Here is a 10735-nt window from a genome sequence, read left to right on the forward strand (position 1 = left end):
TGAAACATCTTGTCAGATATTTTTTTTCTGAATATAAATATGTTAAATAAATAGATTTCTTCTTGTGTTTCAAAGAATTTTAAGGCTGTCAATTTGGATCTCTATAGTGTGGTCTAGCTTTATCTTGTCCCTAAGATATGCTGGAAAGTGGAGATACTTCACCATTTAGACATTGTGGCACCATTCACACCTGACTGTTTTGGATCTCAAAGCTCTTTTAAGACCAACTTTGGGCAACATCTTTGTTCTCCATGCAGTGCAGGCACAGCCCCACTGCTCGTTTTTTTTCTAGGGGTGAGCTTGGTCCGCTAATCCTCTGGAAAACCACGCTCTCCCATGGCCCAGGGGTGGGCTGTTCCTGTCTATGGAGCATCCTGACATCAGGAACAGTCTGTTTTAAGACCACTGGAGCTCGGGGGGTGTCAGGCCGGTCTTGTGCCGGGAGGATCAGTGGGTCAGGTAAGTATATCTCCCCTAGAACAAAACAAGCAGTTAACCCATGCAGTGGGGCTGTGTGAATTTTAAATTTTTTTGCCCGGAGTTAACTTTTTTTGAAGTGTCACAAAGTGGGACTTTATTCAAGTCTCTGCGAAGCAGCACAGTGAGCTGCACTGCTATGTGGTGACATGTGGTGGCTTCCTGTGCCCTGCAATAAATTGCTAAATGTTTTCAATTTACCACAGCTCACCACACATCCCAGCTGTGTTGCAATGTGAACTGTGCACATAGAAAACAACTATTTTTATGTGCCCTTGCAGTTAATGGCATTTATCTAGTGTGAGAAACTAGTTCCAGTCACTGTGCTATGTGTGACTGAGCCCTGAGGCACATAAGCAGGTATTATGGGGAGGAACCCCTTTCACTCTTGACGTATCTCTTTTTTATTGTGCTGACTCAGCTTAGCTGCAGCATTAGAAACCATGTCTTGATTTTTTTTTATATATGCCAGTGCATGGGGCTGCAGGTTACAGTGACTGAGCACCTCCTATTCGGTCATATGGATATCCTTTTCAAGTTTGCTTAGTCACAACAGAGACCAAGCTGCTGGCACTATGCAGAGACAGTGTTGGGAACATGCAGCTTGCAGTGCAGACAACCTTCCCCCAGGTACACCAGTGCCTCGTAGTTAGTGACCTATGTGAGCCATTATATAGTTAGCTTCTCCCTGGTCAGACCTACAACCAGTACCTGTCAGAAAGGAATCTTCCAGCATCAACTTGATATGCAGCTGTGAGATGCATGTGACAGAATTCTGTAGGCCAGTGGTTCTCAACCCTGTCCTCAAGTAAGCCCAACAGAACATGTTTTAGGAATTTCTCTTAGATAAAATAGCTGTCCAAAATACCAAGCCATTGACTCTGATTTGAAGTACCTGTGCAAGATAAAGGAAAACCTGCAAACATGGCCTGTTGGGGGTAGTTGTGGACAGGGTTGAGAACCACTGCCGTAGGCCACAAAGGAAGGTGATGCTGTAAGATGTGAGATCCACCTTTCACCATGCCCATAGGAACATTTTCCTTTCATCATGCCCATAGGAAAATGTGCCTTTCACCATGACCACCAATCAATGTGGCACCATGTCAAACTTTGCATAGTACACTTCCTTTAGCTCGCAGACATTCTTCCTTTCAGTGAAAGAGCCAACTGGCAGTAGCTGCCTCCCAGGTCACTAGTTTCCAGCCCACCCCTGCATTTTAGGGATTGCTTTCCTCTCATAAGCATTCAGGATGATGTCCTGAGGGGTGGAGCTGCTACACACAGAGAAAGGTTATAGAGGAAATTAATTTAAATATTTACAACACTTTTCTGCTAGAATGGTCCCTTTTAAAAAAGTCTCCACCAGAAGCAAAAAGCCTTGCTTCCTGTTTCCGTAGATTTACCAACCCCTGTGGCAAATTCTTAATAGTTCCATGGCTGCACTGTGTTCAAAAAGAATTACCTCCAGGGGAGGGAGCTCAGCTGCACTCAGGATGAAGTGTCTGTATGGATGCGGTGCTTGCCCCAAATTCATGGACTGTACTTCCAACAGGTACATTAATTTGTCACCTTCATCGACATTTGTCACACAGAGGCACAAGGGAATTCTAAAGAGTTTTGTAGACATTCTTTATAAATATTCCAGTGTATTGGTAACAGTTGGGCCTCATAAACACCAGCCCCACGCTAAAACATTGCTGGTGTCCATTGTGTAGAGGCAATAAGGGGTGGTGTGATACACTGTTACAGTACATCACACTGTGTACTTCTTTCTCCTCGAACGCTATTGAGACATCACAAAATGGCACATACTCTATGTGCAGCAGTGCATTGCGAGGTGGTGCAGTGGGATTGTAGTGTGGTAAATTAAGCTACATAAAAAGGCAACATGTTTGCATTTTTTTTGCACAGCACCTCTCCGCAGCATTGTGGTGTGAACAGGGCACATAGCAAAAATTCTATTTTGCCCTAGGATTGAGCTTGCGTTGATCTGTGTAGAACAACATAACTCAACACAGTTGGTGTGAGCCAGCCCTTATAGGTCTATATGGTTGTGTCAGAATGTAGTGGCTTTTGCTGCATCTTTTCCTCACATCCTGCTTAGATGTAAATGAGTTGAAAAGTTCTATAAAGAAAAATAAAGCACAGCCACTTTCATCGTATTAATTCAGTTTGTGTTGGAACATCTACCACTGTCTCGGGTCTTTAGTGTTTACAGTTTCCTACCATTGGGCCAATAATGGTATCCGAACCCCACCAAACAGACCAAATGACTATCATTATTATTTAATTATGTGCTCAGCATTTCATGTTGGAGAATAACTTCCATACAAAGCAATGCTTTCACCACATTCAATGAATCATTGTGGGAAAGCTCCTGGGGTCATTTGCCTGAGAACAGGGTTGGGTACTTCGTGCTCCTTTGATACACACTTCAAGGAGCCCCAAATGTCGAGCTATTGGACAAACCATGGTGCCTATGATGCCATCACCCACTGAGACAGTGTCTTTCAGACTGTGCTGTTAGCAATGGAGTGGTTTTCATTAAGCCCCTTTATAACAAGTCCAGCCGATCCCTAAAAGGGAATTCCTTCCATCAAACATTTCTGTGAAGAACAATATGTGCAGGAAAACAATGAAGTTGCAATTAAGAGAACCTGTTGTGTTCAATTATATAATAGAGGAGGTCTAGTGAAATGGATAATCTGGCAAAACCACATGACCAGGTATAAAGATTCTACTGCTTTAGGTGAATAGTAATGTTGTTTCTTACAGACTTCCATCCCTTTGTCACCAAGCATGTTGCATGATTATTATAATTACCTAAATTTTATTGCCTAATTTTTTTGATAAGCTGTATTTATTGGCAGCCATGAGGTTATATTTTTGGATGTGACAGAAGACCTAACATCTCCCTTCCACTGTTTTTGGCAGTACTGGTCATTCTAACCTCAACTTGAACATCTCTTTTCATTCAATATTTGCACATAAAGTTTATGATCTAGTACAGAGAAAATGTCAATGCAATAATTGTGATGTGAAAAGTTAGTTGTGTCTGATTTATGTTTTTTGTATGTATCGTTATAAAGAAAAAAAAATCCTTTATGTTTTAGATATGCAATGGGAAAGTCATGCAATGCTATGCTTTTTGTGGGAAAAGACACCTCAATACTCAGCTTACTCTATGTAGTTTGCTTCAACCACAGCTCCTCCAGGACCATTTTCCATGATTTTCAGAGGTAGTTGCTTTCACCTTGTGTGGAGGTTGTTTTTTTCAGCCTTGGAGAAGGCACTGTTTCAGCTCAATGTCATAAAAAAAACAAGCAGCCGCACATAACCTGACAGTAGGTAAGGTTGTAGGTCAACACCAAACTTTTTCATTGGCAAGTGGGCAGCAATACAAGCAGTCGTTAGCCAATGACTGTACGGTATAACAAATAAGTTCAGTGCTAGATTAATTTCTTAGAAATTACAAGAAAATTGTAGCACTGCGGTTATTTAATCTGTTATTTTGTACATGCCAGAAGCTAGTAATTGTAAGGTAATTTTACACTGTGTTCTTTGGAGGGAAAGTCAATCCTATGCCAGGGTGACTTGCCTGGAAAGTTATTCTTAATTCTACTCATCTCGGTAACAAATTCTTTTTAATCTCATTGGTGTTTCACACTTTCTCCAGTTTTGTTTTCTTCTCATATTTTTAGGGCCATAATGCTTGCTGGTAGGTTTCCAAAGAATGTTCTTGAAACTCTCCCGATTCACGGTGTTTGCATTTTTTTCAACAGGTAAGGTTTTTTTTATAAATTTTGTCAATTTGTAAAAATTATAAACACAAAGGCAAAAATAAAGAAAATTCATAACAGAAAAACACCACATAAAATTGGTATACATATAAATCAGAATTTCCAAAATAAATAACGTATGAGTGAAACTACTCAAATATGCTGTACAGCCTAATAAAAGGTGTGTGGTAGCAGCATGTACCCTGTGTGGGGCTTTCTTGGTCAGAATGAATGGGTAAAAGTAAATCTGTAGTTGAGAAATAGACACAACACAAAAGGAAATGGGAAAAGCTCTCTAATGTCGCGTACACACGATCGGAATTTCGGCCAGCAAAAGAGAGCTTTTCATTGGAAAATACGACCGTGTGTGTGCTCCATTGGAATTTAGCTGGCCAAATTCCCACCAGCAAAAATTTGAGAGCATGTTCTCAGTTTTTCAGACGGAAAAACATTCTATTGGGAATTCCGATCGTGTGTATGTAGCCAATTGATCGTGCATGATTTGGACTTTCTTGTTTCATATATATTTTTCCTTTTTAGCCCTTGTGAATAGGCTCTTATGGACACTTATTTACATGTTCTGTGGGATTTCTTTATATGCATTTTTTCACCTAATAAGTTTTATGCCATTATATTGATTCTTTGTGTGATTTCGTAATATTGAGTTCAGTTTTTTAGCGCTGCTTCATATATTTATCACAATTATGGCATCTAGTGTCACAGGTTGCTTAAGCGGTCACTCATTTGTAATTGATACGTTTTAGCACGGATATCCTATATGATATTTCGGTACAAACGTTGCATGGGACTTTACTTCCTCTTTAAGTGGACTCCAGTTGTGCAAAATACCCTTGAATTTGAAAGTGGACTTTCTTTGGTTATATTATGGACTTTTCATATGAACTCTTTACATTAAAGAGGGGTTTACTTCCTCTTTGTTTCCCTGCAAAGGTAAAGCATAATGGACTACTATGCATCACTTACCTGACACAGGAGCCAGCGATGTCACCGCTGTCCCCTGTAGCACAAAGCGTCCATCTTCTTCCAGGTATCGCTGCTTCGGCCACTCGCACATGCACAGGGAGCCGCCCCACATCCAATTCGTAATTGGTTCCCCACATCCAATTCATAAAAGCAACAGGTTTTGACCTGCTCTCTATGGAGCTGGTTCACACATCTCAACTGCGGCACCAGTGCGAATTCGCACAGGAGCCATGTGTGTCTTTTGGTCAGTTTCAGGTCTGAATTCAGCCAAAAATTCAATCTGAAATCGCACCTGAACGAGGACGCACTGGACTCCTGCTGTGAGCCGCATGCAAAGATAGTGTGAACCCAGCCTTAGAGGGAATTACAAAATTAATATGAAATTTTAGGGAACTGCATTTTGATAATGTTTGATTTGCCTGTCTGCAAGAGAGGGCAACAGGTCCATGTAGTGCATTTACAGTGGGGCAAAAAAGTATTTAGTCAGCCACCAATTGTGCAAGTTCTTCCACTTAAAAAAGATGAGAGAGGCCTGTAATTGTCATAATAGGTATACCTCAACTATGAGCGACAAAATGTGGAAACAAATCCAGACAATCACATTGTCTGATTCTTGAAAGAATTTATTTGCAAATTGTGGTGGAAAATAAGTATATGTTCACCTACAAACAAGCAAGATTTCTGGCTCTCACAGACCTGTATCTTCTTCTTTAAGAGGCTGCTCTGTCCTCCACTCATTACCTGTATTAATGGCACCTGTTTGAACTTGTTATCAGTATAAAAGACACCTGTCCACAACCTCAAACAGTCACACTCCAAACTCCACTATGGTGAAGACCAAATAGCCGTAGAAGGACACCAGAAACAAAATTGTAGACCTGCACCAGGCTGGGAAGACTGAATCTGCAATAGGCAAGCATCTTGGTGTGAAGTTATCAACTGTGGGAGCAATAATTAGAAAATGGAAGACATACAAGACCACTGATAATCTCCCTCCATCTGGGGCTCCACGCAAGATCCCACCCCATGGGGTCAAAATGATCACGAGAACAGTGAGAAGAAATCCCAGAACCACATGGAGGGACCTAGTGAATGACCTGCAGAGTGCTGGGACCAACGTAACAAAGGCTACCATCAGTAACACACTATGCTGCCAGGGACTCAGATCTTGCAGTGCCAGACGTTTCTCCCTGCTTAAGCCAGTACATGTCGGGGCCATCTGAGGTTTACTAGAGAGAATTTGGATTATCCAGAAGAGGATTGGGAGAATGTCATATGGTCAGATGAAACCAAAGTAGAACTGTTTTGTAAAAACACAAGTCGTCGTGTTTGGAGGAGAGAGAATGCTTAGTTGCAACCAAAGAACACCATACCTACTGGGAAGCATGGGGGTGGCAACATCATGCTTTGGGGCTGTTTCTCTGCAAAGGGAACAGGACGACTGATCCGTGTACATGAAAGAATAAATGAGGCCATGTATCGGGAGATTTTGAGTGCAAACCTCCTCCTATTAGCAAGGGCATTGCAGATGAAACATGGCTGGGTCTTTCAGCATGACAATGTTCTTTCAGCATGACAGTGATCCCAAACACACCACCCGGGCAACGAAGGAGTGGCTTCGTAAGAAGCATTTCAAGGTCCTGGAGTGGCCTAACCAGTCTCCAGATCTCACCCCCATAGAAAACCATTGGAGGGAGTTGAAAGTTTGTGTTGCCCAGCGAAAGTCCCAAAACATCACTGCTCTAGAGGAGATCTGCATGGAGGAATGGGCCAACATACTAGCAACAGTGTGTGACAACCTTGTGAAGACTTATTGAAAACATTTGACCTCTGTCATTGCCAACAAAGGATATATAACAATGTATTGCTTGTGAAGACTTAAAAATAGGTGAACAAATACTTATTTTCCACCATAATTTGCAAATAAATAGTTGAGGTATACCTATGATGACAATTACAGGCCTCGCTCATCTTGTTAAGTGGGAGAACTTGCACAATTGGCGGTTGACTAAATACTTTTTTGCCCCACTGTAGGTGTGAGCTGTTTCAGAATGGGGAAAAGGTTTTGTTCATTGCACTCGCTGAGATCTCTGGTGAATTGTTGGACTCAATGAAGGGGAGTACGAGTGGCCTGTTCCTTGGTCTTGTGGCCTGGAGAAAAATGGACTTTGTCCAGTTGACCAGAATGCCTCAGTATTTTCTAAGGACATCAAAGATCCTAAGGATTGCAAGTAGGCATAAGTGAGCATTATTAAGGTACACAGTAAAAGGGCATCATCCGCGTATAATGAACGTTCTTCCTCCATAGGTCCTATTTCAAATCACTTAATCTCCTTAGAGTTCTGAATCAAAGCTACAAGGTAAACTATAACCAAAGCAAATAGTCCTGGGGATAGAGAGCAGCCCTGCCAGATGCTTTGTTGGTGAGCATTGGACAGGGAAAGGTATTTTGGTACCCCTGCTAGGCATGAAACCTGATTGGCCTTTGTGAACATTGTAGGTAACACCTGAGTATGTTAATTTGATAATAGATTTCCTAGGGATTTTGTGTTTGTAGCAAAGTCCCGGGGCCCCTGAGGCCTAATGGTGACCTCCAGAGTCAGGGACAGCTGACATCTTTCTGTGTAGAGTGAGTTGCAAGACATGGTGGGTGTAATGCAAGTTGAAATGCTGGGTGCCAGAAACTTTTAGAATGCAAAGAAATTTTTTATCTCTTGAAAAGATCTGGGGGAGAGAGAATTGGAGTGAGGACACCCTTAAGTAGATGCAATGATAATTAGCAGACCCCGAGACTTCTATAGAAAGACAGCTATACAGGTGAAGGCATCCAGCCGGACACTACTTCTGTATAGGTAGGACAGCTGTCTCCTATGGCAACAATCTTGTAGTAGTTACTAACGGCATTTTTATTCAACTATCTGCAACACAAACAGTTCTCCGCTTACTCCACAATCACTCACTGTGGGTCTTCACTCAATGAACTTCCAGTCTTTTGCTAGACTTTGGATCCAATAGCCACTGGATCTCCTGAGCTCTTTCACTCTTAGCACTTAGTATCTTCCTCAAGCGTCACCCCCGCTTCCCTGCTGGGTCCCTGGCTTTGCAGATACTCTTCAAGCGTCATCCATGCTGATACACTAGGTCCCTGGCTTGGCACTTGATGAGATTTTACCACTTCTTCACCGTCCCCAACTGATGAGAAGTCTGCTCTGGTACTGTCCTCAGCTTATTCACAGTGGCCTCCGGTAACAAAGTGAATGGTCCCTTATTGGCGACAGCTTCCCCTTCTACCTCTGACCACAGCTGGTTCCCCATCCGGCTGAACCGCTACTTCTGGTTGGACTACAAGCCAGCAGTCCCAACCCTGCGCTGCTCTCCTGCTTCTGGATAGGCCCTCAGACAGCCTAGCAGCCAGATGCCCCCAGGATAGGCATCAGGCTTCCAGCCTAGCAGCCCGGGGCAGTACAACACATGTCCACCCAGACAGCCGTCTAGGTGGCACGGAACACTGATCACCTGATTCCACCCAAATAAATAGGCTCTCCCAGCAGGCCAAGGAGCTTAACCACTTTCAGACCGGACCATTTTGCTGGTAAATGACCAGAGGTCTTTTTACACTTTGGCACTGCGCTGCTTTAACTGGTAATTGCGCGGTCATGCAATGTTGTACCCAAACAAAATTTGCGTCCTTTTCTTCCCACAAATAGAGCTTTCTTTTGATGGTATTTGATTGCCTCTGCGATTTTTATTTTTTGCGATATAAACGTAAAAAGACCGCAAATTTTGAAAAAAAATGATATTTTCTACTTTTTGTTATTAGAAAAATCCAATAAACTCAATTTTAGTCATACATTTAGGCCAAAATGTATTCAGCCACATGTCTTTGGTAAAAAAAAAGTCAATAATTGTATATTTATTGGTTTGCGCAAAAGTTGTCACATCTACAAACTAAGGTACGTTTTCTGGAATTTACGCAGCTTTTAGTTTACGACTGCCTATCTCATTTCTTGAGGTGCTAAAATGGCAGGGCAGTACAAAACCCCCCCAAATGACCCCATTTTGGAAAGTAGACCCCCTAAGGAAATTGATAAGAGGCATGTTGAGCCCATTGAATATTTTATTTTTTTGCCTCAAGCGATTGAATAATGACAAAAAAAAAAATTTTTTTTTTTTTTACACAAAGTTGTCACTAAATGATATATTGCTCACACATGCTATGGGCGTATGTGAAATGACACCCCAAAATAAATTCTGCTGCTTCTCCTGAGTACGGGGATACCACATATGTGGGACTTTTTGGGAGCCTAGCCACGTACGGGGCCCCGAAAACCAAGCACCGCCTTCAGGCTTTCTAAGGGCGTAAATTTTTGAGTTCACTTCTCACTACCTATTACAGTTTTGAAGGCCATAAAATGCCAAGATGGCACAAAACCCCCACAAATGACCCCATTTTAGAAAGTAGACACCCCAAGCTATTTGCTGAGAGGCATGTTGAGTTCATGGAATATTTTATATTTTGCCACAAGTTGCGGGAAAATTACAAACTTTTTTTTTTTTTTTTTTCACAAAGTTGTCACTAAATGATATATTGCTCACACATGCCATGGGCATATGTGAAATGACACCCCAAAATAAATTCTGCTGCTTCTCCTGAGTACGGGGATACCACATATGTGGGACTTTTTGGGAGCCTAGCCGCGTACGGGGCCCCGAAAACCAAGCACCGCCTTCAGGCTTTCTAAGGGCGTAAATTTTTGAGTTCACTTCTCACTACCTATTACAGTTTTGAAGGCCATAAAATGCCAAGATGGCACAAAACCCCCACAAATGACCCCATTTTAGAAAGTAGACACCCCAAGCTATTTGCTGAGAGGCATGTTGAGTCCATGGAATATTTTATATTTTGCCACAAGTTGCGGGAAAATTACAAACTTTTTTTTTTTTTTTTTTTTTTCACAAAGTTGTCACTAAATGATATATTGCTCACGCATGCCATGGGCATATGTGAAATGACACCCCAAAATAAATTCTGCTGCTTCTCCTGAGTACGGGGATACCACATATGTGGGACTTTTTGGGAGCCTAGCCGCGTACGGGGCCCCCGAAAACCAAGCACCGCCTTCAGGCTTTCTAAGGGCGTTACAGTTTTGAAGGCCATAAAATGCCAAGATGGCACAAACCCCCCCCAAATGACCCCATTTTGGAAAGTAGACACCCCTAAATTTAGGGGTACACTAGTGAGACTAGGTAATAAATGGCGGGTGCCCTGAAACTATAAAAAAATAACTAACCAACCAGCGTCACCTGTAACAGTTATATGGTGATCACTGGTGAAAGGGTTAACTAGAGGGCAATCAGGGGGCTTTATGCGGTAGTATATGGGGGTCCCTGGCGCTATAAAAAGCTGCAGCGAACCTAAATACCTACCTGCCTAACTAGCGTCACCTGTGAAACTAATACAGCGATCAGAAAAACGATCGCTTATTAGGCTGGGT

Source organism: Lithobates pipiens, unplaced genomic scaffold, assembly GCF_037356315.1.
Source record: "Lithobates pipiens isolate NorthernLeopardFrog02 unplaced genomic scaffold, aLitPip1_a1.2 Scaffold_28, whole genome shotgun sequence".
NCBI lineage: Eukaryota > Metazoa > Chordata > Amphibia > Anura > Ranidae > Lithobates > Lithobates pipiens.